Consider the following 27,189-nt stretch of genomic DNA (forward strand, 5'->3'; position numbering starts at 1 on the left):
TGGGTTTCTTCTCCTTCTCTTTCGTTGTTGCGGTTGTGCTCCGGGTATTTGGAGGATCTCTTTCTTTCTCCTTTTCTTTGCCCTCTCCTGGGTCTCCTTTTTGAGCTTGTCCCTGTTCTAAAAAAGGGCTAGTGTCTGGAGCTTTACTTGTCGTAGGTTCCGCTGCAGGTGTTGATTCTTGTGCTGTACGTGTGGGTTGAGATTTGCGTTGTTGGTGACTTGATTCGCTATCCGTGGATGAAGTGTCTGTGTTTAAATTGTAGGGATGGTTTCTTCGTTTCTGGGCATAGATATCTGCCCATGTATAGACCTCTCCCAGTCTGTAATCCAAGGTGTCCCGCTTAAATTTGCGAATCTTGCGTTCGTTAATCTCTCTCGAGTGACGGTCAATTTGGTTCTTGATATCTTCTAGGGTTGTGTTGAGTTCCTCTTCTGTCATCATTTTGGAGAGTTCTGTTGATGTTTCCTGAATTTCTGCTGAAAGTTCCTCCAAGATAGAAGACAATTCTTGTATGATTAGGAGTATTAGATCCAGTGAACATTTATTAAGAATCTCGTACCACCGTTCCTGGAATTTTTTGAATGCTTGCATAGGGATGGTTTGAGTGCAATTCTAAGCCCACGTGGTATGCGTTGGTTCTTGTGGTACTTAATGAGAGTACTGGCATGGAGTTGTTGGTTTGTTTTCCTTTTCGATAGGTAGAGTAACTGTCTGATATTTTGCTCTTTCGACCGACTTGAAGTTTCTTGTGTGAGTTCCTCCCTGATAAGAGAATAAATTTGGTCCACATCTTTAGTTTCAAACGCAAAGGTGGAGGCTCTGGCCTCAGTACTTTTTGATATGTCATCGTAATTGCTCATGTTAAGATATATGAGATGTGAGTTACATAGGGCGTGCTATCGATCCTGTGGACTCTAAGGAGGAAATGCAACTGGTATTGGATGGATGCACAGCGGTATTTTTGTTCAGAGTTGAATATGGGTTGAGAAGCGTTTTTTTGGGGTGTTTTTTGGTGCTCCGCAAGGAGGCGTCGAGGGCCCACCGACGTCGGACTGAATGTTTGAAAATGTGAGGCTAGAGGACCTCTAGTCTCATCCCTTCGCAGGCACACACATATTTGTCATTCCTTGAATCAAGAAAACGACTTTCATTCAATGTTCTTTGTGGTTCTTTAATTTATTTGATGATTCATTTTTTCAATTTTATATTAATTAGTCAGATCTCTTCAAAATCAGTTTCAGCAATTTACTTCAGGCATTGTCTTTTTAAATATGTCCAATGCATTTCAGGCATTAAAGGTGTGCCCTTCATCAGGGAATAGACACTAAAAAATAATAATATACATGCACATTAGTGTAAGTATTAACTGAAAACATCACAATAAAAATACAGATATCGCAATAATGTAACGTTGTTCAATACTGTTATCAGCTGCCTGCAAATACATCAATGGTGAATGCGCAAGAAAAACAAGGCTGTTTGTTTGCAATACAGAGAAGGTGAAAAGAAACGGTGAAAAAACGGTTTAATGGGTCACTTACATGCCGGTTGGGAAAAGATCGTGTGAAATCTGCAAGAGGGGAAGGTGAAATAAGAAGATACGATTAGCGTGAGAGGGCTGGGGTGCACGGAAATGTGCTCGAGATTGGTGAAGCTGGGAGACGGTGAAAACTAACCTGGCTGTGTTTGGCAAGTTGGATCGGTCCCACAAAGCACATTCCAAGCACCTGTAAGCCACAAGACATTGGACCTATTTGAGAACATAGTGCAACAAGATCTCAATAAAATCAAACATGTCAAACCCAAATCTAAGAACATCACACAAAAAGACCTAGACACACTCAACAAAATAGCGAACAATGAACGCATAATACTAACCAAAGCCGACAAAGGGGGAGCGATCGTCATCATGAACACCATCATGTACGACAACAAAGTGACGGAACATATCAGCGACATGACAACCTACAGTAAACTCAATTGTAATCCTACTCTGGAATACTCCACTACCTTAAGAAACATCATCGATAGAGCACATAAACATGGGACCATCACTGAGAGGACCAAAACTTTCCTCACTACCTCTAACCCCAAAAGTCCAACATTGAGAATGGTACCAAAATCCACAAGAATATCAACAATCCCCCCATGAGACCCATAGTCTCCACACGAGGGAGTCTACACCAACCAATTGGCCAATTGATAGATAAATATTTACAACCGTCAGTGCAATCTATGCAAACATATATCAAAGATACCACAGACTTTCTTCTGAAATTACAACAAACACCATTCAATCCTACAGAAAAAGTACTATTATGCACAGCGGACGTTTGTAGCCTATACACCAGCATACCCCACGACATGGGGATTGAAGCCATGGAATCTGCACTCCTGAACACAGATCTTGACCATGAATTGCAACTGTTTCTCATGGAACTAATGTACTTTACTTTGTACCATAGTTACTTCAAAGTCAAGGATGAATGGTACCAACAACTCACTGGGATGGCCATGGGCAATTCAGCTGCACCTGTGTACGCCAACATTTTTATGCAGTGGTACGAAACGCAAAACATCCTCAAAAACACTAACTGGATCAAAAATCTCAGAATGATAGCACGATACATAGATGATTATTTCATCGTATGGACTGATACTGAAGATTCATTGAGAATGGAGCTTAACAACTTCAATGCTATCGACAAAAGAATCCAACTGACTTGGGACATTTCAGACACCTCGGTAAATTTCCTTGATGTGAAAATCACGATAACCTCACAAGGATTCAGCACGGACCTTTTTGTCAAACCAACCGACAGGAACAACATGTTGCTACATTCTAGCTTCCATGAACCCAATCTGATTCGAAACCTACCATATTCCCAGATGGCAAGAGTTAAAAGGATCTCTTCCGAGACAAACACCGCCAAACTAAGACTCGAAGAAATGACCACGAAGTTTATCAACAGAGGGTACCCAAAATCTCTAGTTGAAGAAACCAAGAAAAGGGTTGAAAACATGGACAGAGCCAAGTTATTAACACCAAAGGAGAAGTCTGAACAATCACGTACAGTAGTGGTCTCGAAATATTCAACCAGCAGCAAGAGATTCAAACAAATTATCATGAAACATTGGGCAATTCTTAACATTGAACCCGATTTTGGAGACTCATTCAGCCAACCACCAATATTTGCCTTCACCAGGGCTAAGAATCTGGGAGAAATTGTACAATATAAACCCAAAGAGTCCGCTACATACACTGGAACCAAACCGTGTTTAAATTGCGGCAACTGCAACAGCATTATCAGAGGCAACATAATACACCATCCAAGTCAAGGCCATGCTATTAAACTCAAGGTAAACGCCACCTGCGATACCAGCAATCTGATATATGGCATAAAGTGTCCCTGTAACAAGATGTACATAGGGAAAACCGAACGACGTATTAAGGTGCGCCTAACTGAACACAAGTCGAACATTCGACTCAAAAACTCAAAGTCAGCACTAGCAGCACACTTCGTCGAATTTCAACATAATGTTTCCCAAATCAAGTTTATCATCCTAGAGACTGTGTCGAAATTGGAGGGAAGAGACAATAACAAATTCCTTTTGAGAAGGGAGAACTACTGGATTTACAAATTATCGACCCAGAAACCAATGGGTCTCAATGACAGAATTGAATTTGCCTGTTATCTGTAATGAATTGCTCTATACACCCATCTTGCTGCTATTGTGTGTGTTCCCATTTCCATCCACATAGACACCACTTTTCAGCACTTTTCAAGCACATCCCGACGTAGCTATAGGAGTAGCTAACCGAATACTACAACCCCATGGTTCCGAGTTCGATCCTTCACCGGACCTCAACATTTTAATTTTCATAGGAGTTTCCAGTTTCTCACCCACGTTTTTTTATTTCACATACTCATTCCTTTTTTTCACAATTTCATCCCTTCTAAATGTTTAGTCATTTGCTACACGCCCAGCCCATTTTCCCCAGCCACAGCCGATTAGGACACCTTGCAGCTACAGCCGATTTAGTCCACACTCATAGTCTTTCCCCCACCCCTGCCCCCACGTGACGATCACATGACAGTATTTTGAATATAAAGAACGCGGCAACCCCTATACTCTTGTCGGCGTTCCGCGGAGATTAGGACCGGACCGATCCAACTTGCCAAACACAGCCAGGTTAGTTTTCACCGTCTCCCAGCTTCACCAATCTCGAGCACATTTCCGTGCACCCCAGCCCTCTCACGCTAATCGTATCTTCTTATTTCACCTTCCCCTCTTGCAGATTTCACACGATCTTTTCCCAACCGGCATGTAAGTGACCCATTAAACCGTTTTTTCACCGTTTCTTTTCACCTTCTCTGTATTGCAAACAAACAGCCTTGTTTTTCTTGCGCATTCACCATTGATGTATTTGCAGGCAGCTGATAACAGTATTGAACAACGTTACATTATTGCGATATCTGTATTTTTATTGTGATGTTTTCAGTTAATACTTACACTAATGTGCATGTATATTATTATTTTTTAGTGTCTATTCCCTGATGAAGGGCACACCTTTAATGCCCGAAATGCATTGGACATATTTAAAAAGACAATGCCTGAAGTAAATTGCTGAAACTGATTTTGAAGAGATCTGACTAATTAATATAAAATTGAAAAAATGAATCATCAAATAAATTAAAGAACCACAAAGAACATTGAATGAAAGTCGTTTTCTTGATTCAAGGAATGACAAATATGTGTGTGCCTGCGAAGGGATGAGACTAGAGGTCCTCTAGCCTCACATTTTCAAACATTCAGTCCGACGTCGGTGGGCCCTCGACGCCTCCTTGCGGAGCACCAAAAAACACCCCAAAAAAACGCTTCTCAACCCATATTCAACTCTGAACAAAAATACCGCTGTGCATCCATCCAATACCAGTTAGGTATATATTAAGACATTCCCTCACCACTTTAAAACCTAATCTCTTTGTAACTGAACGTAGCCTTGTTGTGGCCTTCTCCATTTGTGCACATCTGTTAACTATCATTTGGGTCCACAGATTCTTGTTATCAAAAAGTATCCCCAAATAGCAAAAAGTAGAGGTTTCAGTCAGTTTTTGCCCTTCTACAAAAAAAGTGGGTTTTATCTTTGGCTTGGCCCTGGTTATCGTTATGTACATTTTGAAGCTATTAACTCTTAAGTCCAGGTCCGCCTTAAAAATAATGTATTCATTTATAAGTGCTTGCAGCCCCGCCCGGTTCTAGCAGTTAATACGGCATCATCTGCACATAACAGAACTGGAAGGGGACGGGTGAATAGAGTTAGGCAGGATTCTACCAGATGTATGTAAATGCAGAATAAAAAAGAGGCTAATCCCTAGTGATATTAAAACTACTGAGCACTCACCTACCCTTCCAAAACAGAACTGAGCTTTTGCGTCCACATAAAGTTGCCTTATGAAACTTATGATACCTGACTCGATCCCCATCTCCTCCATGGTTTTCCACAGCTTCGAATGGAAAACACAATCAAAAGCTGCTGAAAGATTCATGAGGGAGAAGTACAGTGACACCTTCTTCACCACTGTGTATTTTCCAATAATAGTGTTTCGATTTAGCACGGGTGAACAGTACTCAAGCCTTTTTTTAAACCGTATTGTATATCAACCAGAGTGTTATTTTTAAGTATGGGCGGAAAATCCGTTACGCTCTCGGATTTTGCGGATTTTCGGTAAATTCGCAATCCGCGAGATTTGCGAATTTCCCGCAAAATCCGCAAATTCGCACGCAGCGGATTTTTTTTTTCTTAGTGATACAATTTTGCGGCGCGCGGCATTTATCATCGTTTGCCGAGTTACTTTTCTTGATATTTTGCGAGTGCTGCGCCATTTTGGATCTTGCTGCGGGATCCCGCGGGAATTTGGCAAGCGCAATTACGTAATCGCGGCTTGTCAACTTTTACAGCGAGCGTTTGTCAACGCGAGTACGCCGTGATCACGTATCGCGGTACTTCGCAATTGCGAGCTTTGAGATGCGGCGAGCAGCAACAATCCCGCACACGCGAAAATATAAAATTTGCAATTCTGCACAAGAAATCCACCAGCAAGCAGCATAAACCTTCTTGAAATGATGATTTTTATCTGAATAACTCCTTAGGTTGACATTTGCCTGCACTTTTTTTGCGAGGAGTCCATTTTGGGGAGGGGGGGGGGTGGGAGGAAGGAAGTGCCCCACAGTCTTCAACTTCCTGTTCCTGTCCAGCAGGCTCCTCCCAGTGCTTTGTCCATCTCCTGGTCACTTTTCATTTGGATCTGGAGCTGGAAGGATTACTTTTTGTGGATGCTGCTGGATATTTGGATTTGAGGCCTTTTTGACTTTCTTTGGATCACTTTTGGATTAGAAATTTCACAAGTAAATTTGTTTGGGGCATTACAGTTGCTGCAACTACAATTTTGGAATTTTCGATTTTTGGGCTGTTTTGGGGCCTTTTGCCCAGGGGTACTCAGTGGTGGGTGGACTGAGTCTTTCTGTGTGTGGGGTGTCTTGAACTTAAACATCACGGAGGGCATGGATGGAATGGGATTGTGCTGATTTTTCAGGGATTTTCGTTTTTTGGGGCTGTACTTGTGGCCTTTTCACCAGGGGTATTGAGTCTAGCATGGGCCTAGTCTTTCTGTGGGGTGTCTTGAACTTAAACATTATGGAGGGCATGGATGGAATGGGATTGTGCTGATTTTTCAGTGATTTTCGTTTTTTGGGGCTGTACTTGTGGCCTTTTCACCAGGGGTATTGAGTCTAGCATGGGCCTAGTCTTTCTGTGGGGTGTCTTGAACTTAAACATCATGGAGGGCATGGATGGAATGGGATTGTGCTGATTTTTCAGTGATTTTCGTTTTTTGGGGGTGTTCATGGGGAGGGACAGGCCATGTGGCTGGGGGCCATTTTGAGTGCTGCTACAGGCCCTGGCCATGTGCTGGGAGGCAAGTGGCCATTTTGAATGCAGGCATTGTTGTTAGGCCTGCAACCATTTTGCCTACTTTTCAACCTTTATGCCCAGGGATAGTGAGTCTTGCATGGGCCTAGTCTTTCTGTGGGGTGTCTCTTGAATTTAAACATCATGGAGGGCATGGATGGAATGGGATTGTGCTGATTTTTCAGTGATTTTCGTTTTTTGGGGCTGTACTTGTGGCCTTTTCACCAGGGGTATTGAGTCTAGCATGGGCCTAGTCTTTCTGTGGGGTGTCTTGAACTTAAACATCATGGAGGGCATGGATAGAATGGGATTGTGCTAATTTTTCAGTGATTTTCGTTTTTGGGGGGTGTTCATGGGGAGGGACAGGCCATGTGGCTGGGGGCCATTTTGTGTGCTGCTACAGGCCCTGGCCATGTGCTGGGAGGCAAGTGGCCATTTTGAATGCAGGCATTGTTGTTAGGCCTGCAACCATTTTGGCTACTTTTCAACCTTTATGCCCAGGGGTAGTGAGTCTTGCATGGGCCTAGTCTTTCTGTGGGGTGTCTTGAATTTAAACATCATGGAGGGCATGGATGGAATGGGATTGTGCTGATTTTTCAGTGATTTTCGTTTCTGGGGGCTGTACTTGTGACCTTTTCACCAGGGGTATTGAGTCTTGCATGGGCCTAGTCTTTCTGTGGGGTGTCTTGAACTTAAACATCATGGAGGGCATGGATGGAATGGGATTGTGCTGATTTTTCTGGTTTTTCCCCGATTTTTTTGGGGTGTATAACTGAACTGATGTTCCTCTGTCTTCCATTGCTTTTAGGTGCACAAGACTCAAGAGAACCACCAGTGCCAGGAAGAAGTCCTGCAGCGGTGTGCGTGTGCAGCATAACGTCACGCGACGTCACGTCTGGCCTCAGACAACTCTACAATTCGTGCAACTGCGGCCTTCTGTCTGACCAGCTCTGAAGAAGATGGCCCCAAAAAAAGGTCTCCGTAGCTCCTCTAGCAAGAAAGTTGCTAGTAAGGAGCAGAAGAAGCAAGTTACCAAGGAGGCTAGTGTGCCGGCCGCCGCGTTTTTTGGGAGCAAAAAAAAAAAGTACGCCTGCAGCAGCAGCAGGATCTGCTGGGGACCAAGCTGGGAGCAGCACCCCCGCTCCATTGGGTTCAGTGCCTCCACCACCACGCCAACTTAAGTCAAAGCCCTTGAGTGCTTCAGAGGCAGTCAGTGTACTTCTCCAATCACCATCGACCAGTGATGTTGGCTCATCGCAAGAAAGTAGCAGCAATGTCCCTGAATCAACACAGGTTGTTGTAACTCATCTGACAAGTGTTGAACAACCACAGCCGCAACAACAACACCATGTGCAAGTACAAGCCCAAGTACATGTGGAAGGAGAGGCAGCGCAAGGAGATGCGCAAGCAGAGGTGCATGAAGGGTCACAAGTGCCCACAATAGTTGTTCCTCCCGAAGTAGGGGCACATCAGGAAATCGACAATCAAGCCGAGGTATCATTGGAAGCCACTCCTCCTGATGTTCATTCATTGTCTTCCACATCCCTAGCAAGGAAAAGATCAAGGTTGGTGTCTACATCTTCTTCAAGCCCACCTCCTTCTGATGAAACGGATCCCAATTGGGAACCAGCACCACTGCCGTCTGAGAGTGAGGCACACCATGATCTGACAAAGGTACCTAAGCGTAAAAGGAAGGTCGTCGAAAAACTCTTAGCTATGGAGTGTGATGAGGCTCAACAAGAAGTGACGGATACTGCTGCTGGTGAAGCCTCTCACGATGACGACGATGAGGCAGTCATCATAAAGGTCACTGCAGCCTCAGCGGGCATGCAGCAAAGAGACATTTTGACCCTATCCCGAGAAGCTGCTGAGCGTGATGATGATGTCGACGAGGAGGCAATGGAAATGGAAACACAACAATCATTAGATTTGGAGTTAACTAGTACACCAACACCTACCGCTTCCATATTTCTTTCTCGCAAGAAGGGACCTCCATACACCTCGACCTCAATTAGTGGTGGTGAAAGTGCAAAACGTACTGAAGTTCGGCAATCCACATCCTCCACTTCATCTGGCATTAGCAGCAGGACCACCACCACCAGTATCGCCGCCTCCTCCGGCCCCCAAAGACATTTCAAGTCTCCAGTTTGGGACTTCTTTAGTGTTTGCCCAAAAAAGGAAAACGTAGCCATTTGTAGCATTTGTAAGCTTCGAGTTAGTCGTGGTAAGTTTGGTACCAACTATGGTACCGCAGGCCAGAGAGGGCATCTTAGGAGAGCGCACCCTGTCCAATGGTTTGCGCAACTAGAGGCGGTCAAGGAAGCCCGAATTGCACGTAATGAAAACGTTGATTTTTCATCTGATGATGACGAGGAGGAAGAAGACGATTCAAACACTTCACTTACACCCAGTACCCCTGTCAGCAGCACACCCCATGTGGCCACACTAAGAGTGTGGGAGAGAGTGAGACATCAATGCGAAAAAGTTCATCAGCGAGCGTAACTGGGTCGAAGATATCATCATCATCCCGTAAATCCTTGGTCCAGGGCAACATTAAAAAGATGTTGTTTACAGAAGTGCAATAGGAACGCAACCACCCACTGACGCGTCTGTATAACACTAAGCTGGCTAAAATGCTAGCTCTGGACCTTCTCCCTTTTTCGTTTGTAGAAGGGGTTGGTTTTCTAGAATTAGTGGCAGCGCTCTGCCCTAAATGGAAGGTTCCTAGCCGGTTCTATTTTGCCCGAGTTGCGGTTCCAGCACTACATGAAGATGTTCTGAAGGTGATTGGGGCAGCTTTGCAGAAGAGTGCTGTTCACACTATACATCTGACAACAGACATGTGGAGCAGTGGCGCAGGCGCTGATTACATGTGCATCACTGCACACTGGGTCTCTTTTTCAGGGGGTAAAGCAAAGCTAAACTCTGGTGTTGACCCGGACATTGTTTTTAAAGCTGCTCGGAAACATGCAACACTAGCCATGTTTGGTTTGGAGAAACGTCACACAGCAGAAAACATTTTGGATGTCTTTAACACAAAGGTCCTTAACTGGCTGTCCCCAAAAAAACGCCAGGTTGGTTATGTTTCCACAGACAATGGCGCCAATATAGTTAAGGCCATGAAGCTGGGTGACTATTTCAGAGTGCCGTGTTTGGCGCACTGTATAAACCTGGTTGTCCAAAAATTCTTGGGAAAGACAGTGCAGCGTACAGAGTATTGGACACCTGCCGAAAAATGTGCAACCATTTCAGCCATTCTTTTAAGGCCCGGAAGCAGCTGAGGAGCCTGCTATATCAACGTCAAATGCCAGTGAAAGCACTCATCCAGGAGGTGGTAACACGTTGGAACTCAACCTTCTACATGCTTGAGCATCTGTATGAGCAGTATACGGTACTCGATCACTATTTCTTAACACAGGGTACAGCTCAGAAGGAGGACCTGAGGATGGGTGCGGCGCAATGGAACATAGTTAAAAGCCTGACACGCATGCTTCGTCCTTTTGAGTTCTTCACGCGTGCAGTCAGCAAGGAGGACTGTAATTTGGGAAAAGCTATCCCATTGTTGTACATGCTGGAGCACCAACTGAAGGAGGTGTGTTCTGTGTTTGAAAAAGATGAAAAAAAACAAGACTCTTTTGTTCTGGCTGAGAAATTATTAGAGCACCTACAAGGTGATGAACGTCTTAAAATGATCCACTCAGACCAGCATTACATTTGTGCTACTATTCTGGATCCACGCTACAAAAAGGCGCTGGCAGGCCAAGCATTCTTTCCTTTTGCTGATGAAGATGTTACAAGTTACAAACGGTGGATAGCCTCCTCAGCCAAGAGGTTTGAAAGAGAACGGCAGCAAATTGAAGGAGAAGGCAGTACATCAGCATCAGCAGGCCATCCCCAGTCACAACAATCCTCTTCTGCACCTATGGCTGCGGCACAAGTGACCTCTCAGCCGTTAAAGAGACCGGCAACCGGATCATCTGCACCACCAGACACAACAGTAACATTGGAGGCTGAAGAGGATTGGCTAGCTCGGCTTGGGTTTGGTTCTTAAAAGGTCACAGCAACAGCTAAGCAAAGAGGAGGAACCTTGGAGGAGAACCTTGATTCGATGGTCAAGGACTATCTGAATGACTCAACAGAGGTCTATGTTAATGCTGGCCCATTGGCGTATTGGCATGGGAAAAAAGAATTGTGGCCACAGCTCACCAACCAGGCTTTAAACTACTTGTCTTGCCCACTCGCAAGCGTGTCTTCTGAACGTGTTTTCAGTGCTGATGGTGGCATTGTAACTTCCAAACGGAGCCGCCTCTCGCCCAAAAATGTGGAGAGGTTAACCATGATCAAGATGAATCAGCACCTCATACCACCAGATTTCAGAGTACGAGAAAGCGCGCCGGATGAAGACGAGGTGGCCAGCAACATAGATGAGGGAATTTCTACTCTGTCAGGTGACACTGAGCTCACCCTGCCTGAATTCGCAGAGTATGATGACGAAGCCTTATTCTCATTCCTGGACCGTGATACCGAGCCCTGAAAATGAGACAACAAATCAATAACTTTCTTTTTCGTCCTTATTCACTTTTATTCCTGTGTGTCTGTCTTTCTTTGTTGTGCACAGTTAATATAATTCAAACTTTAATCAGATAATCACAAAAACAAGCCCATCAGCAGAACTGTCTTCACTTGTTTGCTAATTGATTTGAAGATGCCGCAGTCTGCATTCCTCAGGTTCACAAGTTCAGAAGAACATGCTCCTCTATCCTCCTCCTCCAGACTCCTATTTCCATCAAAGCAGAGGGCTGGTTTACGCCCAATGAAGAAAGACTCAGCACTTGTGGGGGTGTTGTTCTACCTCTTTGCAGGTGAGTTGACGGCTCTGGGGCCATTGCTGGGAAGCTCTAAAAGTGGTTTGGACCAAATCCGAGGCGCAAATCTTTTTGTGTTTTTGCTGACTTGCTTGCCTTTGAGGTGCTCTTAGGGGGGGTTCCGTCTGTTTGTGGGTGAGTTTCGGGGTCTGTCAGCACTGCTGGGATACTCTAATCTTGATTGCATTTGCTTTTCAGGAAATCCGTGGTGGCAAACCGGACTTATGGCCTAGCTACGCAGCGAGTTTGGACCGAAGGCCGAGAAATATTGTAAGTAGGAGATGTTGCTTTTGGCCTGTTTGGGGGTGTTATGCTTTTTGGCGGGTGGGTTGGCGGGTCTTGGGCCATTCCTGGGAAGGTCTAATACCAGGTAGAAGTGGTTGGGACAAAATCCAGGCCGATTTTTTTTGTTGCTATTTCTGACATTTTGCTCAATGTAGCGTTTTTGGGGGCCGGTTTGGGGGGCTTCCTGTTGTTTGTGGGTGGGTTTCGGGGTCTGGGAGCACTTCTGGCTATGGATACTTTACTTTGCAAGAGGTTTGAAGCAAATCCATGGTGGCAGAGGGGAGTAAGGGCCTAGCTGCAGAGCGCGCGCGGAGTGATTTGGGAAATTTGGGAAAAAATGACTAAGTCTCCATTTTTGTACTTTTGCTCTTTGGCTGTTTGGGGGTCTTCTACTCGTTTTCTCTTGGGTTGACGGCTCTGGGGCTATTGTTGGAAAGCTCTAATACCGGATAAAAGTGGTTTGGACCAACACCGAGGCGCAAATTATTTAGTGTTTTTGCTGACTTGCTTGCCTTTGAGGTGCTCTTAGGGGGGTTCCGTCTGTTTGTGGGTGAGTTTCGGGGTCTGTCAGCACTGCTGGGACACTCTAATCTTGATTACATTTGCTTTTCAGGAAATCCGTGGTGGCAAACCGGACTTATGGCCTAGCTACGCAGCGTGTTTGGACCGAAGGCCGAGAAATATTGTAAGTAGGAGATGTTACTTTTGGCCTGTTTGGGGGTGTTATGCTTTTTGGCGGGTGGGTTGGCGGGTCTTGGGCCATTCCTGGGAAGGTCTAATACCGGGTAGAAGTGGTTGGGACAAAATCCAGGCCGATTTTTTTTGTTGCTATTTCTGACATTTTGCTCAATGTAGCGTTTTTGGGGGCCGGTTTGGGGAGCTTCCTGGTGTTTGTGGGTGGGTTTCGGGGTCTGGGAGCACTGCTGGCTATGGATACTTTACTTTGCAAGAGGTTTGAAGCAAATCCATGGTGGCAGAGGGGAGTTAGGGCCTAGCTGCAGAGCGCGCGCGGAGTGATTTGGGAAATTTGGGAAAAAATGACTACGTCCCCATTTTTGTACTTTTGCTCTTTGGCTGTTTGGGGGTCTTCTACTCGTTTTCTCTTGGGTTGACGGCTCTGGGGCCATTGTTGGGAAGCTCTAATACCGGATAAAAGTGGTTTGGACCAAATCCGAGGCGCACATTTTTTAGTGTTTTTGCTGACTTGCTTGCCTTTGAGGTGCTCTTAGGGGGGGTTCCGTCTGTTTGTGGGTGAGTTTCGGGGTCTGTCAGCACTGCTGGGACACTCTAATCTTGATTGCATTTGCTTTTCAGGAAATCCGTGGTGGCAAACGGGACTTATGGCCTAGCTATGCAGCGCGTTTGGACCGAAGGCCGAGAAATATTGTAAGTAGGAGATGTTGCTTTTGGCCTGTTTGGGGGTGTTATGCTTTTTGGCGGGTCTTGGGCCATTCCTGGGAAGGTCTAATACCGGGTGGAAGTGGTTGGGACAAAATCCACGCCGAAAAGCCTTTTGGCACTTTTTGTAACTTAGGGTTCGTTAGCCCTAGCAGCAGGATTGCATGTGTTTCGGGGTGTTCTACATTTTTGCAACTGAGTTCTGGGGTCTTAGAGCACTCGTGAGAATGTGTAATTTTGGTTGCAAGTCATTTGAAGAAAATCCTGGGTGGGAAAGGGGGGATTTGGCATAGTTAAAGAAAGCCTTTGCCACTATTCCTAACTTAGGGTTCGTTAGGGTTAGCAGTATTTCTATTGCATGTGTTTGGGTGGGGGGGTTTTCGAGTCTTGGAGCGATGCTGGCTATGGATACTTTTGCTTGGTTGCTTGCAAGTGGTTTGAATGCAATCCACGGTGGGTAAGGGGGTATTTGGGCCTACTTTTACTTTCAAAGTACGTTTTGTCACCAGTTTTCTGCTAGGCCTCGTTTTTTCCGATTTTATTGTGGGTCTTCTACATTTTTGCGACTGGCTTTAGTAAGGGTCTGGGTGGGAGCACTGCTGGGAAGATCTAATTTTGTTCTAAAACACAGTTTACAGTACACCTAGCTTGAGGGGAAAGATCCGCTACATTAATTTGCCCATACTTATTTATCCTTCAAAAGGTGACTCAGACAGAGTACGCACTGTCAAAAATATTGTACTGTCTACTAGGAAAATCAAAGTGTGAGTTTTTGCACTCCACAGCCTACATACCTTATATTTATTTATCAGTGGTGTTGTAATATTATATCACTTCCTGTTTTTCGTTGAATAATTACAGGCCGGGTTTCAGTCTGTGCAATGGGGAAAAAAGGATGGAGTTAGGCTTCACATTAGCGAGCCGCAATTCAGCATCCGCCAGGCAGGCAGTGGACAGGGTGTCTTCTGGTCACCAACATTGATGGACGAAGCGTCAGCTGTAATGGAGGAGTGCCGCTAATAAGAGGATGCAACTTGCTTACCAAATTCAACAGGACAACTACAACAACATACAGATACAGTATCCATTGTGTTTTTCTATGACTGTGACTGCATTTCTTGGATCTCTCTCTGCTTCTAAATTGATCCCTTAACACATCACTTAGTCCACTCCACTATCACATCTGCACCACACATAGTCATTTGTAAGTGCTCCTACGTAATTCGCAAGTCGCAGCACGCCCCAGCCCGTAGAGGACTGGGATGGCCCCAATGATGAAGCATGTCACCAAGGGGCAACCCTGGTGAGTGAGGGGACACCTAGAAAAAGAGCAATTTCTCCTTTTCTATCTACTACACCTTCCGGGCCAACCCCATTGAGTGTTGTGAATGGATTTATAGTGACCAGCAAGGCTCTCAGGTATCTGCAACAGAGACCTTATCTTGAATATAGTTATCAATAATTCCACACACGCCCTGTACTGTCGCATTCTTTCTTCCACAGTTGTCGAAAGTACTACTTACTTTTCACTGACATGCATGCACTAGTGCATGCACTTTCAAAGATTGATGGATAGGTTTGTACCCAAAGATTTGTTTATGTTCAATTGTTTGTCCATGCTGTGCTTTTTTTACTTGTCTCACAAAACCTTTCCCAAAAACCCCCATACCCATCCATTTTTCAAACCCTAAACCTCTTCCCCCGGGCTGTGTGGTTTTGATTGATGTGTGACTAAATTACAGCAATAAATCCACACACTTGCTGGGAAGGATAAGGTGATACCAACAGGCTGGTGAAGAAATCCGAGGATATATTCTTACTCTGCTTGACAAAGACCCATGGCTAATGTCAAAGAACTTCAACCGAATTAGTAGTTATACTTTACCATTTGTTAGGCTACAATGTGGCACTGTTCTAGTGTACTGTCACCTGCTATATTCTCTATTGTACCGTTGTATTGCTCAGGAGGACAAACCAGATTTCATTTTCTTTTTTTTCATAGGCATGCAACTGCCGCTGTGTCACACCACTAGTACCACCGCTATGAGGAAATTTTATCCGCCCAGGATTGCCAACCTTATTCGCTGTTTCCCGTGGAGCCAGCCCTGGGCCTAGCCCTACTTGCAAACAGAAATTACAGGTAAGCTAGGCGTTTGGTTGGAGGTAGTATAATGGAGTATTAGGAGAGACGAGAGATTGACGGTAGTACTACTAAAGTCACAGGACTATTCAGGAAAACAAACTTACTGTTAAACCCCCACCCACCAGACTCAAAAGCTGTAAAAAACAGGTATGGTCAGATAAAGTTTCAAAAATTATATTTTTATAGCCCTAACAAAATAATCTCCCGCAAGACCCTCCCTAACCCCAACGATTGTCCTTCAAAAGTCCCCAAAAAACCCAACTCCCAATTCCCACCCCCCAAAAGTCTCTAAAAAAGGGGCAAGGGACACTATGGCAGGGTGCTGTTGCCTTTAGCAGCCAGGGCATCATGCTCCTTGCGGAGGGTGGCAAGTTCGAAGCGGAGGCCCTCCACCATGTTCTTATAGTTCAGGACCTCCTGCTCCAGGTAGGACAGTCTGAGGGATAAGCGGCGCCGGTGTGCCTTGCAAATCCTGTGGGGGGCAGCTGCTGTCTTTGCTGCTCGGCATTGGCGTTGGGCTTTGGTAGCCCGGCTCCGTACCGCTGGAGCACTGCGCTGGCTGGCAGCCCGCACGGAGGAGGATGCAGCTGTCCCCGTGGACGTTGTTGTTGTACCAGACTGCGTCTCCTCCTCCTCCAGGGCCACCAGCCGCCGATATTCAGCGACAGTGGCATCCAGCCTCCGTTGCCGGGCCATTCGAGCCAGCTCCTTCCTCCTTGATGGTGTCTTGGATTTGGAAGGAGCAACTACATGAAGAAAGAAAGACATAGTCTGTAACCAATGCTCCTTAAGATTAACACAAAATGATTGAGCAGAAAGTTGTCACAGTACAGGTAGCAAATTGAAAGCACAGTACATAACTATTGAGGACAGTATATATGTAACCTCCGACTTCTTCATCCTTGCTCTAACATTAGTGGGAGTTTAAGGGACAAATTCTACAAGCACTATGGACTTCCATTACAGTCGACTATGACAGTACACCAGTCTTATTCTTCTTCTTCTCTCTTGTTTAGGAAAATTGGTACGTTATCTTATGCAAGCCGGCATAATGCCAGCGCAGTGAACTTGCACCCGAGAAAAACAGACGCACACCATGGTGAGTGAGACAGACTTGCATTACTGTACCGGTCCAGTACATGCAGGTGGTGAAGCTCTTACTTTTCTATTATGGGTGGCACTGAGAATACTCTGTTAAAAGGGCTACTGCTTAATTAATTTAGCTTTCACCCTACAGTGCAAATGAGTATTAGAAAAGGAAAATAAAGAAGCTAAATAATCTGATTATCTATCACTTCACATGGGATGTATTTGATGACATATGGGATGACTTTAGGTGCTTTGCTTATTATGGAGTGAACAGTGATACCCCCACACATGAATGACGTACTACTACTAAACTAAAGTTATTAAGAGAGGTAGGGAGTTTCCACCGTAATAACCGGATATATGCTGTGCTTGCAGTTGCAATACAAACTACTGCTACTATTCATGGTAGTATTTGGACAAAATTACAACTTCTTTTCCTTGCCTTTCCTACACTGGAACGGACGTGCGGGTGCAGTGTTACATGCTCTTCAAAGTAACACTTAGTTCATCCAGTGACCGTCTACTCTCTCTAGATACACATATGCTATCTAAGAGTCAGATAGTACCATGAATGATCCAGGCAGCCATCCATTCAAAGTATATGCACACATACAGTTTCTGTTTCACCCACCCAGGCTGTTCTCCTTACACCCATCCTTGCTTCATCATTCACCCAGCCATGCACCATACCATATTCTTTCCTTCCCAGCCACCTCGGGGACCAAGCAAACACATATCATTCTTCTTTGCCAGTCATCATTACATTTCTCGTCCTTCCACACTTACTTACACCCTTCTTTCGCTTTTCGTTCAGCCCTTCCATCAAGTTCACCTCAGATCTGATTTGGATTCTTCTCGACAAAAACTTCACAGCTAAGTCGAAGTACATTTAGAGGAGCCTACTACCTGGTTTATTTATAATACACCCATGCAGAAAGCACACTCTGCAGTCTTCAATCTCAAATGAGTAAGGAATGTATAGCTTACCTCTGCCCGCCACCACCGTGTCATCCCCCACAGATTTGCTCGGCACTTGCACCGCCTCCTCCCCAGAGTTGTCCTCCTCGTCCAATGCCACCACCACCTCGACGCTGGCCCCGCCTCCAGATGTTCCACCTACAAAGTACATTTAATAATGTTAGAATACACCACTCACTGCTATATAATATTTGGTCTAGGAGGAAGAAAGAAATGTGAAAAAAAATGTATACAATTTAATAATTTGTGACTGTCTACTGTAAAGTAAAAATGTCCCTTTTTCCATGGAAGGCTGTTGTCTTGCTGCACTTTTTGGCACAACTGATGAATGCTTGCTTTTTATTTTTAACACGCACCACTTTTTCTCCTAACAGACAGAAGCTTGACTTCTAAGAACACGAGCAGGATCAAGTTCAAACCAGGTGAGAGCTCGGCTCGACCACAAGAAATGTGTCCATTTAATCGTCAGCACTAAGCACTTTTCCATTTCCAGTTAAACGTTTACTTTTATGACAAACTTGATTTCAATAAATGTGTTTACTTTTAATAAAGCTTTTAAACTCAAATAGACTCTGTGGTTTTTGGTCCTCCAGACTAGAGTGGATGAGCTAAAGGTTTTGGAATTTTTGCAAGCATAAGTCCGTGCCTCTGCCATCGGTGACTTTGGGAGCTAAATGACTCTGCCACACTATCTAGTCAGTAAGGAGATTGGGGGTTCAACTACAAAGTCTGTTATCACTGAGGTATGTGGAAAGTCTAACAGCACCTATTATAATTGATAAGCTAAGCAATGCATTATTTAGTGTCCATAGTTCTGTTTGTGAAGATGTGTCCCTGCAACAGTAGTAGAATGGATTGTCCTCCTATCCAAACGAAAAGTAAAGTAGTATCTTATTCTTTCTTGGTGGTCATACACCTTTTTATTGTTGGCAATTGTCAAAGCAAAAACATTTAGAATACTTGAAAAGACATTATGGACAATCCCAGAGGACTGCACTCAGTGCATAGAGCTATTGCTGACTAGAATGGCAGTCCAATGGAAATTCCAAATGTGCAATCTTAGTTAGCTACACAGACAGACTAATAAGAATAATCTAGTAATACTACACGGAGTCATAGTCGAGGCAGGATAAGAATTTAGATCCTGTCTACAAGAAGATCAAAGACGATTTAGAAAAAATCGAATGAGGAACGCTAGGAAAAAATAAGTACTCTATCTTAAAAGTAAAACTTACTGGGGCCAGCAAAGGAGCCCTCGCCTGCCCGGTTCTGGCCTGCATCGTCAACAGCACCCTCCTCCTCCTCCTGTGTCCTCCTCTTGCCCCTGGGGGAAGCTGATGTACAACATGAAAGAAAGAAAAACAGAAAACATGGATGATATTTGTCAACCAAATCAAACATTTCAAAAGAACTAACAAAATATTTTTGCGAAATAGCAAATAGACAACTACTCCACGGGATATATTAATGACCAATCGCATGTGGTCGACTACGTTATTACTTTAGTATTGCTTGATTTGCGGACCGTCGAATTTGAAATTACCTTATGTAACTCACTAAACAAAGTACTAAAAAGGTTTGCCTAGGATTGGCAGGCAGCAGTCCGCAGCACGCGAAGTGACAGCCAAAGTCCATCATGATTGAAGATCAGCGACAACACTAAAGTTTCCTACTACATTAACCAGTCATTAAAATACTCAAACTATCAATCCACCACCACTATTTCTTCTTATCGCCATGTGTACAAAGGAAGGACTGGACTTGAGTCTGTAGGGGCTGATTTAGAAGCCCCTTGCGGCTCTTTTGCTCCATTGTTGCGTGACTTTTGTGACGCAGCGACAGCACAAAAGAGGCGCAATGGTGCGGCGTATATTAACAACGTGACGCATATGGGAGATGCATCACGTTGTAAAGCCCTGCGCCAATAAGGGGGCGTTCCGGCGCAAGGGAGGGCGTTCCTGCGCAGGAACGCATCCTAAAAGTGGCTGAGGGAAATCTACAAGATTTCAATCAGTCACTTTGAGGACAATGATGCGTGACTCAAACCCTGCGCCTGCTTGAAGCAGACGTACGGCTTGACGCAGCATTTGGGAGATAGGGCACCCCAGAGCATTGATGGAGCTGCACCATCGTTGCGACGCAACTCCAGCAATGCGCCGCCTTTACGGCACAGATGCGTAACGCTTTGGTGACGTTTTGGGCCCATGGTGCGCCGCATTGTCCATACGGCGCACCATGGGTGATGGTGGCGTGACGCACAATTACTGGCGCATCCCTGCTACTTTGCAGGGATGCGCCGGTAATTAAAAATTTGAACCTTAGTGTGTAGCATTTCGCAGTTCTTTAAACTACACTCATACATAATTTCACAGGCCAATGAAATGAACACAAAATCTAAAACAAATAAGCATAGTAGCAACACTACTGAGAAGAAGGAGAGCAGTGTACCTGAAATGCACAGATTTTGAAATATAATTTACCTACAATGTAATGAGCAGCATTATTGCTCTTGGTAAAAAACAAAAATTTGCAATATAATAACACAGCAGGAGAAAACATAGTAGTAAAGAAATAGCTACTACTACTCACCAAGCCCGGGGATCTCAAGGCCAAGGAGGTCAAGCAGATCTCGCTCACGGGTCAGGACATCCGTCCAGCGGTGGGTGGCCTGGTTGTAGGTGCGCCAGACCCGAGAGTGGTGGTAAATGGCCTGGCACACCTTCTCCCACCGCTTCCGGCGCTCCCGGACCCCGTACCCGGCACTGATCTTGCCGCCTCCCATGATGGTCCTGGGGAGGCGGCGCTGAACATAAAAAATTAGTTGGCCCACCTCCTCCGGGGTAAAGATCTCCCAGGGTACGACCTCCTCCCCCCTCAAACGCCCGCACGGGAGCCGGACACGGGGTGCGGGACCCTTCCCCTTCTCGGGATGCTTCCCGGCTCCCTTCACCATGGTCTGGGCGGAAAGGAATAAAGAAAATAGAATAGGGAAGAGAAGAAAAGAAAAGAGTTTAAAAAAGTAGTTTAAAATTAACCAAAAGTAGCAGTAAACACAAAAATATAGGGCTAGAAAAATAGAGGGATAGATAATAAGTAAAATAGATCAAAAAAAACTACAAACAAGCAAAGGATGGCAGAGATTTAGAGAGGATACAAAGACCATGCCCAGAACCATAGCAATGAATGAGAAACAAGATGGCCGCGCCCGTTCACGACCACGCGGGTAAGTTCGCGCGAGATTTTCCTTGCGAACATGTGCGAAACTGTACTGGCAAGCCGCAGACTTTGCGAGATTACACTTCGCGTCCGGAAACGGAAATACGTCAGGCAAACAAGATGGCCGCGCCCTTGAACGACCGCGAGGGTAACTTTGCGCCTTGCGCTACGAGCGGCTCGCAAAAACGCACAAAACTTTGCCAACTAACACGCCGCAAAAAAACAAATTGCATATTCGCACGAATAGGCGGCTTCCGAATCCGATCTCGCGAGTGTTCGCTCCCCGCAAATCCCGCGAAATTGCAGTAAAACATGTTTTGCAAAACTGAAAGCACTCGGCAGGTGCAAGAGTTCAAACTCATCATTAGTAACAATTCCCTGTAGTGCTTCCTGACTGGGGCCCCTCCAGAATTCAGTTGCTAGTTGCAACAATTGTATGACCCTGCTCTGACCCTCACAGCAGGCTCATAGAATAGCTACAAGTAGGCCACAAAGGTCCTGGGAAAAAAAAATGCACTGCAACAGAAAGCAAATTACAGATAAGGAAGCAGGTGCCAGACTGGAATTTTAAAACAGTGACACATTAATAAACTAACCCCAAATTAATTCATGTCAGTTGAAGCAGGGCTGGTGTGCTTGCTTCCCCCCCCCCCATAATCTACAGTGATGATGAACCAGAGGGTGGCATTGATGTAACAGAGGGTTGCAGTGGTGAAACAGAGGGTGCTGGGAACCTGTGATGATGAACCAGACGTAGAAACAACATAATTGCGACCGTTGCGTGCCGAAATGTAAGTTCGCAATTGCGAACTGGTACGAAACCCTCGCGAACTAGCAGAAATCCTTGCGAACACACAAAAAAAAAATCCGCAAATTCGCTAGAATTCGCGGATTTTGCGGATTGCGAGTTCGCAAATCCTCAAAATTTGCGAACGCGAGATTCGCAAAATTCGCCCATGTTTAGTTATTTTCTACTGCCCATTCTTCCAATCTATTAAGTAGAATACCTTACAAAATGTATGTTAAATTGGCTACCACCAATTGTCCAAATGACATAAGCTCATTTACAGCTAGATTCATCAAAGAGACGTTTTGCGAGTCCTTAATAGCGACTATTAAGGAATCGCTATGAAGCGCTTGCAAAACGGGATTCATGTAGGAATCGCTAAATAAATTGCGATTCCTACACATTCCTTATTTGCGATTAGCAAATTGCTATTCGCAAATAAGGAATAACTTCCCATTCATTCCTATGGGATAAGGATGCGATTTCAAGGGTGCCAGGGGTGTCCAAAGGACACCCTGTAGCACCCCTGAAATGTAATCTACATTGGTGTTGCGCACACACATGTCCAAAGGACATGTGTGTGTGTAACGTGCAACTTAGAAAAAAGCATTTAAATACATTTTTCTAAGTTTTCGCTACTTATCACGAGGTTTGACTTCGTGGTAAATAGCGGTCCTAAATTGCGAATTCGCAATTTTTAAATGTTTCATGAATAGCATTTAAGGAATCTCTAATAGAGATTCCTTAAATGCTAATCCTCGCAAATTTGCGAATTCTTTATTAGCGATTTTTGCATTTGGGATGATGAATCCCAAATGCAAAAATTGCACTCGCAAAGGGCCAGATTCTCAGAATCTGGCCCTTTTGCGAGCGCATTTCGCTTGATGAATCTGGCTGTTAGTCCCTAGCATATGGTAGCAAGGGTACCCAGGGCATGTAAGTTAGAGTGTCCACCCAGGGCTGGAGCACTGATTGTGCCAACCTGCCTGTGACAAGATACAAAATGGCTGCCAGCGTGTTATTCAACCTGGAAGAGCAGTATTAAAACTGCTAGTTCAACTTTGCTATTCGAATCAATGGCAAAGCCCCCAATTCCATTAACAGTATATGTAAATCTCCCCTATGAAGCGAAAAAGAAGACAGTACCTCTGTGTGGACCTATATTTCTTTTAACATGGAATATATCCAAAAAGTTTTTTAAAAAGATGCCAGTGAGAAACTATAAAGTATTATTCAAACATTAGATATTTATTTGATTATTTTTTCATTTTCAACATTTTTCAACATTTATAAAAAAGACATTTGTGCAAGAGTACAAAAACGTTATCATTATATAAACCACATTTTTACATACAGATTTTAGTAATGGTCATCCTAACATTCAAGATATGCCCTCTAATAACAGTGTATCTAAATGATCATACAGCATAGACTCATACATCAGTCATACTGATTCTAAAAGTTAAAGATACAGATCTAACAACCTAAACACATAGACATGATGGTACAAGACATTGGACTAACACTAATGATGGCTCAAAGGTGTACTTAATGTGGTACGCATGGGAACCTAGATGGTATGGTTCCTGCTAGTTATGATGGAGTTAACTAGATCGTATCCTGGGCAGTAGATGGTAGGCCGACGTACGTTTCGGTGAGTGTCACCTTCCTCAGGGCCGAAGACAAAGAACAGACAAGTGCCTAATACACTAATAGTTAAAATAAGAGGGCTTCGTACAAAATTCTGAAAAAGAGAGTACAAAAGATATTTCTTTTACTTATTTTCTGTGGTCATCTTTCTCAGTGGCATCATATATGTACACAAACTTTATTAAAGTTAAATTTGAATAAGTGCTCATAGATAGCTAGCACATCTGGTTGGGAAGAAATAGACCATAGAATGGAAGAGACCACCAATTGACAAGAGACAAAGTGAGGGGTGAGAGGTGAGGTGACATGGTGAATCTAGTGAATTGAAAACACCCAAAAAGTACATGAAACATGCAGTGCTTATGGGTTAATATAGTGTGCTGGTATCTGCACAAAGAGGAAGCTTTACCTATGATAAAAATGATCTAGGCGTATCAATGGAGACAGACTTGTCGGTTTCTATAAGGCGTTAGCTGGAAAAAGATTGTTTATAAAAAGTTATTAAAACATGTTTGAAGTGGTAATATTGAGACTGGGGTATAAGTGCTAAGGTAGTAGATATTGATTTACCTCAGTGTCCAAGGTGCGCTCATATTAATTATCTTTAATATATGAGCCACATAGGGGACTTCTGTATGGCGTTTATAGCTGCATGGAAATAGAAAGTAATCAACATGCTAGCTATTACAGAAAACAGAACTGAGAGGTAATCATTAAAGAATCTTGAGATAAATACCTCAGGCATTCGTGCTGCGCGATGATTTTATAATGGGTACATAATGCGTAAGGAAACACCTGAATCTGTATGAAAAAATAGCCCAAGTTATGCACAAATATGTGCAAAGAGATGTGGGGTTTTCTAATATAAATTGCGCCGCACTACGCGATAATTGTGCTTATTGTGGTGTTAGCAGGTTCTGAAATAATATGTACTGGAGTTTAAGGTACAAGCGAGAGCTAATCATTAAGGGCCATATGTAGGTGGCCAAATACCAGTCGGTAACGGCCGATTTCGGCCGTTACCGACTGGTATTCGTAATTCCAGATGTAGGGGGCCTGAAAATTACCGATTCTGTATATTTACCGAATCGGTAATTTTACCGAATCGGTAAAGTACCGATTCGGTAAATGTACAGAATCGGTAATTTGGGATGTAGGTGGCACTGGAAACAGTGCCACAGGCCCTTAGAAATTCGTTATTTACCATGAAATACAATGGCATGGTAAATAACGAATTTCTGTGTACATGCACATCTGTGCATGTACACCTGTGCCATGTGGCACACATACATGCCCTAAGGGCATGTATGTGTGTCACATTGCACACAAGCCAAAATCAGGGGTGCAACAGGGTGTCAAAGTGACACCCTGTCCCCCTTGACAAATCGGTAAAATTACCGAATCAGTATTTACCGATTCGGTAATTGCCATTGATTCCTATGGGCATCAAGGCCCATAGGAATCAATGGCAATTACCGAATCGGTAAATACCGATTCGGTAATTACCGCATATTACCGATTCGGTAATATTTACAGAATAATTACCTACATGGCATTTACCGAATTGTAAATACCGAATCGGTAAAATTCGGTATTTACGATTCGGTAAATGCCATTTACCTACATATGGCCCTAAGTTACTAAGAGCTTAATGGCATGACTACAGACTGTGGTTATAGCGTTTTGAAATGGGATGGCAGCTTGATGATTTGCTAATGGGAGATCGGCGGGTAATGAGGTACCGTTCGTCTTACCTGATTGTAAGCGTTCCGGACACAAAGACCGTGCCTCCTGGAGTGTGGTTCAACGTAAGAAATAGTTATGATGCGTATATCTGCAGCCTCTAAAACGATAGAGGTAAAAGGGCAGTTAGAAAGTGGGACCTGCTCAGAAAAAGGCTCAAGTTTGTGAGAACGCTGACAGCGAATTTACATTCTATATATGTGATCCTACTGGTAGCTTTGCTGTTACGTTTAATTTATACCAAGTAGTTAGCTGTGCTTAAGTGCTATGGCGAGGGCTCGAGAGTGAGCGAGTCAGACTCACATTGCCTGATTAAACCTCTGCGTACGAGCAGGACACGTTAGAGGGCGTCTCTTATCAGTTTATAAAAATGATAATATTGCGTCCAGAGATTCTGGACAGAGATATATCAAGACTGCTGGAAAAGAGGCTAAGGTTTGTTGTAGTGCTAATACGGGATTTTGAATTGTGTATGCGGAATACCGCAGGTTTAAACAATTATCTCCAAACGCGATGCTGACGCAAAGGCTCGTTAGGGAACACATGGTATTTAGAACGAATGGCTAACGTTAGGTAATTGCAACTGGGCATGCAAGCAGGGCGCGTTAGAAGGCGTCTCTTACCATTTTGTCAGAGTGCTGCTTCCACATCCGGGGGTTCTGGACAGAGGTCCCTGCCTGAGAGGGTTGTGAGTGTTGTGGGCGTTTTTTAAATACACTGCAGCAATCGAGGTTCTGAGGGGAATCATTGACAGAGATGTAGGACTAAAGCCATATCTTAAAGTGAGACATGAAAGATGGACTAGTATAGAGGCTTTGTGAGTGAATGGTGATCAAAGATACTGGTGAATAAGAACGTATTTACAAAATATCTTTTACGAGGAATAAGTTTCAGAGGGGCTGAATGCAACCTATTTATGGAAGTTTACAGACAATAATGACAAGGGATAAAGCTTGCACTATGGTATGGCGTAATTCACAGAGGCCAAGTACATAGTTGTTGAAATCTTATTGGAGAGTTACTATCCATGAGATTTCTTCATTATGCCCAAAACAGACAGTGTCCAGATAGTGTATCCAAAAGGTTTCACGTTTTTTGCGAAAGATTGACGGGTCTTTGCCTGGAGGTGTATGGACATGTTCCAAAATTTGCCAGCGTATATCTTTCTCATTATGATCATATTGCATGAAATGGGCAACCATAGGGGCACCGGTTTTATGAGTTCGGATTGCAGATTTGTGTTCCGACAGTCTAGTACGGAATTCTCTCGATGTTTCCCCTACATATCCTATGTCACATGGACATATGATCAAATATATAATGTTTTTTGTTCTGCAATTGGTCATTTCTTTTAGGTTTCCTTGTTTGTGTCTATAAGTCCATTTCTCACCTGGTATAACCTGGTCACATGCATGGCAGTTTCCGCATCTGTGATTGCCCTTTGGCAAGGGGTTTCCATCCAAGGTTTTCTGTTTGTCTTTTTCTTTTCCTTTCCATCTACTATGTACTAGCTTATCACGGAGATTCTGGTTTCTCCTAAAGGCAAGAATTGGTTTGTCTAATCTGCTTTCCTGATCATTAGTGTTTAGTATTTTCCAATTGTTGTGAATCACTTTCCTTATTTTGTTGTTAATGGTAGAGTGATTTAGGACGCAGACAAGTTTCTGATCCTGGGGTTTTGGAGCAGGATTTAAAAGGGCATCTCTGTTGTAATATTTCGCCCTTTTCATAGAGTTCCGTATGAGACGTTTGGGGTATCCTCTTGCTAGTAGTCGCTCTGTTAGCTGGTTGGCATGTATCATGAAGTCTCTCATAGATGTGCAGTTTCTTTTTATTCGTAAGAACTCCCCAAAAGGGATGGAGTCTTTTTGGCAGTTAGGGTGGTAGCTGCTGTGTTCCAGAATGGTATTTTTGGCTGTGGGCTTGCGATACAGGTCGACTGTTAGTATGCCATCTGTATGGCGTACCCATATGTCCAGGAATTCCACTTGGTTTGCTGAGAAATTATGGGTGAATTTCAGGTTTTTATCGGCTAAATTAAGCCATTCCAAAAATTCCTTT

At 44.1% G+C, this 27,189-nt stretch overlaps 1 protein-coding gene across 1 annotated transcript in view; it reads left to right on the forward strand.

Annotated features, from left to right (window-relative positions):
• The window catches only part of LOC147683722 (ceruloplasmin-like), a 451,969-nt gene that overhangs the window by 124,645 nt on the left and 300,135 nt on the right, over positions 1-27,189 (forward strand). The gene's annotated exons all lie outside the window — the stretch shown is intronic.

This window comes from Lissotriton vulgaris, chromosome 11, assembly GCF_964263255.1.
Source record: "Lissotriton vulgaris chromosome 11, aLisVul1.2, whole genome shotgun sequence".
Lineage (NCBI taxonomy): Eukaryota > Metazoa > Chordata > Amphibia > Caudata > Salamandridae > Lissotriton > Lissotriton vulgaris.